Here is a 9,367-nt window from a genome sequence, read left to right as displayed (position 1 = left end):
ACTTTGTTTTGTTTATTTTGTGGCTGTATCCTCAATGCCTAGAACAGGGCTTGACACGTCGTAAATATTTGTTGAGAAAATACCATCATTTCTTGTGATTTATTAACTGACCTTCTGCTATGACAGGGAAGAATTCAGTACAGTAGCATTTTCCTTTTACCTCCCCAACTGCTTCCTTAAGATTTTGTCAATGTTTTTAGTTCCTCAGCTACACCTTTGTAACCCTAAGTAATGCACACACCTTTATTTCTTGCTCCACAACTACAGATGGTATCTTTAGATTCCAGCGTGAGAGTCCTGATTTCATGCACGTCTGCCTGACTTGAGGGCCTACGCCCTTCCACTCCACACTGAGCCTCCCACACTGACCCCTTCTGGATCCTTGGCCAGAGTCCCTCTGGCTAGTTTTGGGAAATATATTTTAAAATAGGCATTAGGAAAAGGATTTTGAACTAGAAGCATTCTTTGGCCAGCATATGGGAGAACAAACTGAAGACAATGGAATGAGTCCTAGCTAGTCTGTGAAATTAAGGTTAAATTTGGTTCAGAGGCATTTGAAAAAAATATCCACAGTCCAGATTTTGGCTGATCATCTCCCATTCCCTAATGGAAAGAGCTCCTGCTCTTTCCACAGGGCAGGACTTGCATTTTACAATAGGAATACTTGGGTCTGAAGAAACTAGTGGACACCTTGGATTCTTCCCTGCTACGATCGGCTTAGAATACCCCAGAAATGCCCTCTGTGTATGTCCTGAAGCAAGTATTTTCCTTGGCATGCTCTGAAAAGGAGAGTGAGATCTGAGCGCAGTCCTGGCATAAGCCTGGTGTGGGTTTCACTAGAGAACGTTACTGACACTGCAGAGCAGAGACCGTGAAGGAAAACAGTCATGTCCTTTGTTTTCCAGGGGCCTCTGGCTGGCACTGCACACACAACGCAAACACTGTCCACATTGGTGCCTTATACAGATTTTTTTGTTTGTGTCTATTCCCTGCCTATTTCCAGCAGACAGCTTCCTTTGCCTTTTATCTGCACTTCCTCAGCCCTGGCCACTCCCACCCCTTGTTCTGAAAAGTACCTGCTGGCTCTGTGGATCTGAGTTAGACAGGAATTGACCTTGGTAGTCTTGTACCTGCCAGGCCTTTGGACTTAGGCAGCACCCAAGGAAGATGGCAGGAAAACTTGGTTCAGGGCCCCACAGCCTCCTTCAGTTCCTGCCACCTGCTAGAACCCCAAGGACCTACCCTCTGCCCTAGCCCCACTCCTGTGGTTCAGCAGGAACATCCAGCTCTCTGCGGAATGGCCTATACTCTGAACACAGCTGGTCAACACATCCTAGGGCCTTACCCATTACCAGGAACCTGGCAATGTTTGATATAACTTGTGCTCTATACTTTAGAGATGATACCTCCCACTGGAAGTATTGTGGTTGGAAGCTGTGGGGGAGCTCAGGTGACAGCAAGCCCGGATTTGAATTGCATAAGTTTAGAATTTGGACTTGAACAAAGCTACATCATTAGTTAGAATTAGAGTTCGTTAGGAGTAACAGAAAAATCTAGAAATGGCTTACATAAAAATGCAAATTTATTTTCTCTTTCATACTTAAGAAGTCCAGAGATAGTCAGCCCAGGACTGATATGGCAACCTTTGTCCCTGGCATGGGAAAGGAAGAACAACAGTCTTAGACTTGCCCTGCCCCACCAAAGAGCCACACCAGCTGAAGGGCACAGGGGGAATCCACCAACACTGTAATAGATGTGTACCTAAGGACACCAGACTTTTAAATTAGAACCCAACGTAGACCTTGCACCCATCTCTAGCACCTACCATGGCTGGTCGGTTTCTGCCTACCAGAGCACAGAACCCTGAGAAACTGAGAATGCAGGCCATGAGGCCATGCCAGATTCAGGAGCCTTAGAGCATTTCACTGACCAAGACCTGGTAAATCTCGTGGCACCCTGGACAAGGCAAAGCCACACCCATGCAAGTGCGATGTGGATACTGTGTTAGGCAATCTCTGAGATGGGCTCCAATGATCCCCACTTCCTAGTATTCGTTACCCGGGGTAATCTCCTTGTGTGTGGGCTGGACCTAACAACTCATTTCTAACAAATAGAACAGGACAGAAGTGATGGGATGTTACTTCTGAGATTAGGTAACAAAAAGATGGTGGCTTCCATCTTGCTAGTCCTGTCTTGCTCACTTGCTCTGGGGGAAGCCAGCTGCCAAGTTGTAAGATGCCCTAGGAGAGAAGATGCCCACGTGGCAAGGAACTGACATCTCCAGCCAACAGGCAGGACTGATTGAGACCTGCTGACAGCCACTCGAGTGAGCTTGGAAATGGATCTTTCTCCAGTCAAGCCTTGAGATGAATGCAGCCCCAGCTGATGGCTTCACCTCATGAAGTGCTTCAACCTCATGAAGGACCCTGAGCCAGTCACACAGCTAACCAGCACCCAGATTTCTGCCCCACAAAAACTGAGAGATAATAAATGCTTGTTGTTTTAAGTTGCTAAATTTTGAGATAACCTGTTATGCAGCAATAAATAATACAGGTCTGAACACACTTTATTTATTTATTTTTTTATGGCTGGCCAGTACAGCAATCTGAACCCTTGACCATGGACTCTAACAACTGAGCTAACTGGCCAGCCCAATACAGGTTTGTATCTTAAGAAATTCTGCTAGTTTATTCCCATTCTCAGATTTTAAAATCTGTTGCTCTACCAGTCTCAAAGTAATAGGTTGAGGCCATGCAAGAATTGGAATTACAGAGCTGAGATAATCCACTTGAATATAGAGAAACACCTCTACAGGCATTATGAGTGTCAATGAAGAAATACTATAAGTTATTTCCTTTATTTACAAAAATTTGTGGGAGTACCCTTATAAACAATATGCCTTCATATAGAAAATCAGTCTTCTATTCACTGCCTGTTTCTTCTCATAACACGCTGCAAAGATAACCGGTGGTTGTGCCCTGATTATATTTGCCAACTTCAACTCTGATTCAAGGTCAGGGTGCATGTTGTCTGCTAATTGTTCCTGGTGAGTGAAGCAGAATGTGCTTTGGCATTCAGGTGCAGCCTTTTATTCCCATGGTAACACCCTTCTTTGCTAAACATATGTCCTGGATTCCATCAATTCTGACTCCAACATACATTTTTCTCACAAAATAATTGTTACCGATGAAAAATCTCTCTCCCATAGCATGAGTCTGCAATGACAAATAGAATTAAACATCACTATACATTTTTCTCATGTATGTGGCACCCATATGCCAGAGGCTGATTTATACCTAGCACATCAGCTGTTTCTTTCCCATGTGAAGGGTAATATCTTTTAGGATGTGCACATGATCTTAATTGCTCTTTGTGATATTGTGAAATATATATTTGGTCCTGTCCCTGTTTCCTGGCATACAACTCCTAAAATCCTTGAAATATCCGAACTGATAAGTGTTCTTTTGTGTGATAATGAGATGACTGGTAGCTGGCAGCCCCTAGGTAGTTTCAGGATAGGGGCTGGTCATGGGAAAGACCAAGGCATGATTGGAGGGTTGGCACTTTTCAGTTCAACTCCCCAATCTCCAGGGGATAAGGGCTGAAGGTTAAGTTGATTACCAATGATTTAATCAATTATGCCTACATAATGAAGCTTCCATAAAAACCCAAAAGAACAGAGTTCAGATGAGCTTCCAGATAGCTGAACTCATGAAGGCTCCTGCAAGGTGGCGCACCAGGAGAGGGCATGGAAACTCCCTGTCTCTTCCCCTATACCTTGCCCTGTCCATTTCTTTATCTGGTGTTCATCAGTATCATAGGTAAATGTTTCCCTGAGTTCCGTGAGCCACTCTTGCAAATTAATCCAACCCTAGGAGAGAGTTGATAGAACCCCAATTTATAGCTAGTGGGTCAAAAGCACAGGTAAAACAACTTGGGGCTTGCAATTGTCATCTGAAATGGTGTAGGGAGGGACAGTCTTGGGGACTGAAACTGTTGGAGTGAGGAGGACTGAAGCCATGTTAGGACCTAAAACTGCTTGGGTTGTAGAGGTGGGGAGGATTTTAAAAAGGATTTCTTTCCATTCTTTCTTCCCATACCCTGACTTTCTTATCTCCTTCCCTAAGGAGGAAAACAAGGCCGAGAAGCTAATTAGTACTCTCTAAAGCTAACAGTTCTTTCTTTGAGATCTGTTGAGTTTTGAGAAATAATCAAGGCCAAACGACTGAAGCTGACCTTGGGCACTAGCCAAGCACACCGGCACAAATCAAAATCTTGCAGGGTCCTGAGATAACAGCGAAGATGAGAACAGAAACCAGATGAGGCCTTGACGAGACCTCGTACATGACCCATAGCAACGGGCCCCTCATAACTCACATCTCCTCTCCTGCTTTTCACCTCCCACATTCCATTCCCTCAGCCCCTCCCTTAAAACCCCTCAGTAAATGTAAATCTTTGAGATGGGGTAGCCTACCATCTCCTTCAGCTGAATACGTCTGCTTTTCTAACACCAACCACTTGACTTCCGAGGTTTTTTTTCTTTCCTTCTCAAGGGGGCGGGCAGCTGGACCTGAGTCTGGTAACAAGACCTCAACCTGTGGGATCTGACACTATCTCCAGGTAGACACTGTAGATAGCGATAGAGTCAGAACTGAATTGAATTAGAGGACACCCAGCTGATGACTGCTGCAAAATTGCTTCCTTGCTTGGAGTGTGTGCGAAAACCCTCACACACTTGGTCATAGAAGTCTTCTGTGTTGATTGTTGAGTACCGGCGAAATTGAGTTTGGCTTTTTCTGTATATTCTCAGACTCTTTCATGTTTTTTGCTGTTGAATATTTGCAACAGCCTAGAGTCATTAGATAAAGAACTTTTGTTGCTTTCTCTTCAAGTGTAAAATGTATCGTTAGCTTTGTAAATAGATTTATACCTTTTTAGCAAGAGAGGGATTTATAACTTTGTTTTACTAAAGAAATATAGATATCAATGATGTTGCTATAGTTTTGGTATTTTATCTGCCTTTAGAAACAAAATTCATCAGTTTGGAAAGAAATATTTTGTTCTTTTTTCTTTCTTTGAAAAATTTTTTTAATTCTTTTTTTTTAATCATTACACAATGTAAACATTTTTGTGCCCCTTCACCAATTTCTGCCTTTCCTCTCCCTTCCCTTTTTCCTACCTCTGGTGGCCTCAGTTCCGTTCTCCCCTTTTGAAAGTTCAAGGAATTATTGTGATTATTGTATCTTTCTTTCTTTTTTTTTTTTTTTTTTCAGTTCCCAATTATGAGTGAGGACATGAGGTATTTCTCTCTCCATACCTGGCTTATTTCACTTAACATAATTTTCTCTAAGTTCATCCATGTTGCTGCAAATGGCAAAATTTCATTTCTTTTTATGACAGTAGTATTCCACTGTGTAAACAGACCACATTTTCCTTATCCAGTCGTCTGTCGATGAACATTTAGGTTGCTTCCAACTCTTGGCTACTGTAAAGAGAACTGCAATAAACATGGGAGTGCAGGTATCCCTTTGACATGATGATTTCCATTCCTTTGGGTGTATACCCAGCAGCGGGATTGCTGGATCATATGGCAGTTCTATGTGTAGCTATTTGAGGAACCTCCATACTGTTTTCCATAATAGCTGCACTAATTTTGTTCTTATCCTAGAAAAAAACACATAATTTTTTTACTAGAGGGGTCCCTGTGTTTTGTTCGAAAATGACATTAAAAAAGCATGGGTGGCTTTATGTGCATATAGAAGCAAAGTTCATAACAAACAATGCACTGAAGAATAGAGATGAATAAATTGCTAGCCCACTGTATTGGTCAGTGTTGTCCAGAGAAACAGAACCAATAGAATCTATCCATCTCTCTCTCTCTCTCTCTCTCTCTGAAGAGACTTATTATAGAAATTGGCAAACATGATTATAGAGGCCAAGAAGTCCTACCATCTGCCCTCTGCAACCTGGAGAAGCAGGCAATCTGGTCATGCAACTCAATGTGAGTCTGAAAGCCTGAGATAAAGGAGTACTGATGTCCAAGGGCAGGAGAAGTTGAATGTCCCAGCTTAAACACAGAGAGAGAATTCACCCTTCCTCCATTTTTTGTTCTATTTGGGCCCTTATGGGATTGGATGATTCCTACTCAAATTGATGAGGACAGATCTTCTTTACTCAGATGCTAACTCTTCCAGAAACACCTCACAGACACACCCAGAAATAATGCTTTACTAGCTGTTTGAGCATTGTTAGCCCAGTCAAGTTGACACGTAAAATTAACCATCACACACAGTAAAATCCAATTTACAGACACGTCATCCCTTTAACGATTTGCACTGTAATTTTTTGGCATGTTGTACAAAATAGTCATATTTTTAGATGCTTATCCTATAACATACAGAGTCACACTTTATTTTTTCATTTTTGGAGCCTGGCCAGTGTGGGGATCTGAACCCTTGACCTTTGTGTTGTCAGCACCAAGCTCTCCCTAGTGAGCTAACTCTGTCACACTATATTTTAGTTAGAGTCCTGTTCACTATTCAACTTTATAATGCTATTCTGACTTGTGGTATTTACATTACTATAATCATGATTTTTAAAAAACTTTAATAACAGGTTAATTGACATATAACTCACACAAAACTTGCCCTTTTAAAGTGTACAATTCCATAAAAAGTTGTGCAACCATCACTACTATCTAATTGAGAACATTTTCATCACCCCAAAAGGAAACTCTGTGCCCCTCACCAGTCACTTCATATTCCCTTCCTGCCTTCCAGCTCCTGAAACCACTAATCTACTTTCAGCCTCTGTGGATATGCTTATTCTGAACATTTAACTTAAAAGTAACCACATAATATGTACCTCTTTCACTTAGCATGATGTTTTCAAGATTCTCTCATGTCATAGTATGTAACTTCAAGGCCACATATTATTCATGGTACAGATATAACACATCTTGTTTATTCATTTATTCAGTTCATGGGTATTTGAATTGTTTCCACTTTTTGGCTATCATGAATAATGCTGCTGTTACCAAAACCCCAGAGGTCTGTTTGCTCACCACTCAATAGCCAATAATTGAGAGACAAGTGTTGGTTTAAGGAAAGGTAACTTTTAATCAGGAAGCCGGCAGCCTGGGGAAATGGTGGATTCATGTCTCAAAGACCATCTCTGCTTTTCCAGGACTTGCCAAAAGGTTTTATAGGGAAAGGTGGAAGGGGGGCTGATTCATGGCGATTTAAGCGGAGACATGCAGGCATAATCATAAAATTGAAGATAAACATCAAAGAACTTCTTGGGTGGGAGCTTATTCATGGTGACCATCCTCCATGAAGTCAAGTCACAGATTCAGTTCCTGTTAACCTCAAAAGATCTAGTTAGTAAGCTCGTAAAGAATGGCCACCTGTATCAATAATTTCTTCTATAATTATTCTGTGTACAGTGTGAGAGAAAGTCATTATGTTCTAGCAATCATGTGAGCAAGAATCATTGCATTCTAATGTCTGTCTGCAAGCTATGCAGTTCAGGTTACAAGAGTAAGGGGGGAAAACCTTTTTAATTTAGAAGTTTAACAAAATGGAGTCACTTCTGTTCAGCCTGTTACACTGCCATGAACATTTGCATACCAGTTTTTGTGTGGACATATGTTTTCATTTCTTTGGAAATATACCTATGAGTGCAATTGCTGGGTCATATGGTAACTCCATGTTTAACATTTTGAAGAACTGCCAACCTGTTTTCCAAACTGGTTTTGCTGTTTTACAATCCCATCAGCAATGCATGAGGGTTGTAATTTTTTCACACATTATCAACACTTATTATTGTCTCTCTTTTCTATTTTAGCCATCCCAGTAGGTAAAAAGTGGCATGTCATTTGTGCTTTTTTTGCAACAGCTTTATTAAAATATAACTCACCTACATATGATTCACTCATTTAAACTGTACAATTCAAGGGCTTATAGTACATTCACATTTGTGCAAACACCACCACAATCAATTTTAGAACATTTTCGTAACCCCCAAGGGAAACCCTGTACCCTTTAGCAATCACATCGTGGTTTTCATTTGCATTTCTCTAACAAATAATAACGTTGAACATCTTTTCATGTGCATATGGCCATTTGTATTTGTCTCTGGAAAATGTCTATTCAAATCTTTTGCTCATTTTTTAACTGGGTTATTTTTCTTTTTATTATTGAGTTGTAAGATTCTTTGTATATTCTAAATATGAGTCCCTTGTAAGAACAAGTCCTTATTATGACTTGCAAATATTTTCTCTCATTTTGTGAGTCGTCTGTTCCCTTTCTTGATAGTGTTCTTGGTAGCACATAAGTTTTTCATTTTAAAGAAGTATAACTTAGCTAATATTTTTTTGTCACTTGTGCTTCTGATGTCATATCTAAGACACCATCGCTTAATCCAAGGTCACAAAAATTTACTCCTATGTTTTTTCCTAAGAGTTTTATAATTTTAGCTCTTACATTTAGGACTATGATATATTTTGAGTTTGTTGTTGCATATGGTGTGAGATAAGAATCCAAATTTATTCTTTTGCATGTGAGTATCCAGTCAACCCAGTGCCATTTGCTGAAAAGACTATTCTTTCCCCCTTGAATGATCTTGGTACACTTGCTGAAAATCAATTGACCAAAATGGGAGGGTTTATTTCCAGACTCTCAATTCCATTGCATTGGTCTATATATCTATCCTTATGTTAGCTCTCTTGATTATTGTAGCTTTTTACTAGGTTTTGAAATCAGGAAATATGAGTCCTCCAACTTTGTTCTTCTTTTTCAAGATTGTTTTGGCTATTCTGAGTCTCACTTACCAATTTATGCAAAAAAAATGCTGATATTTTGATAGGAATGGCATTAATTCTATAGATCGATTTGGAGTATTGCCATCTTAGCAATATCAAGTCCTCTGATCCATGACTATGGGATGTCTTTCCATTTATTTAGGTTTTCTTTAATTTCTTTCAATGAGATTTGTAGTTTTCAGTGTACACGTCTTACACTTTTTTGCTAAATTGATCCCTAAATATTTTACTCTTTTTGATTCCATTGTAAATGGAATTTTTAAAAATGTTTTCATTTTTGGATTGCTCATTGCTGCTGTATACAATCAATTTTTCCATGTTGCTTTTCTATCCTGCAACTTTGCTAAGCTTGTTTATTAGTTCAGATAGGTTTTTAGTGAATTCTTTAAGATTTTATATATATAAATCAGATTATATCATCTACATAGAGATAGTTTTACTTCTTTCTTCCCTATCTGGATGCTTTTTATTTATTTTTCCTTGTCTAATTGCCTTGACTGTAATATCCAATACAATGTTGAATAGAGAGCAGACATTCTTGGCTTG

This window comes from Galeopterus variegatus, unplaced genomic scaffold, assembly GCF_000696425.1.
Source record: "Galeopterus variegatus unplaced genomic scaffold, G_variegatus-3.0.2 Scaffold2207, whole genome shotgun sequence".
Classification (NCBI taxonomy): domain Eukaryota; kingdom Metazoa; phylum Chordata; class Mammalia; order Dermoptera; family Cynocephalidae; genus Galeopterus; species Galeopterus variegatus.
The sequence above is the reverse complement of the archived record's forward strand: the minus strand, read 5'-3'. Positions refer to the sequence as shown.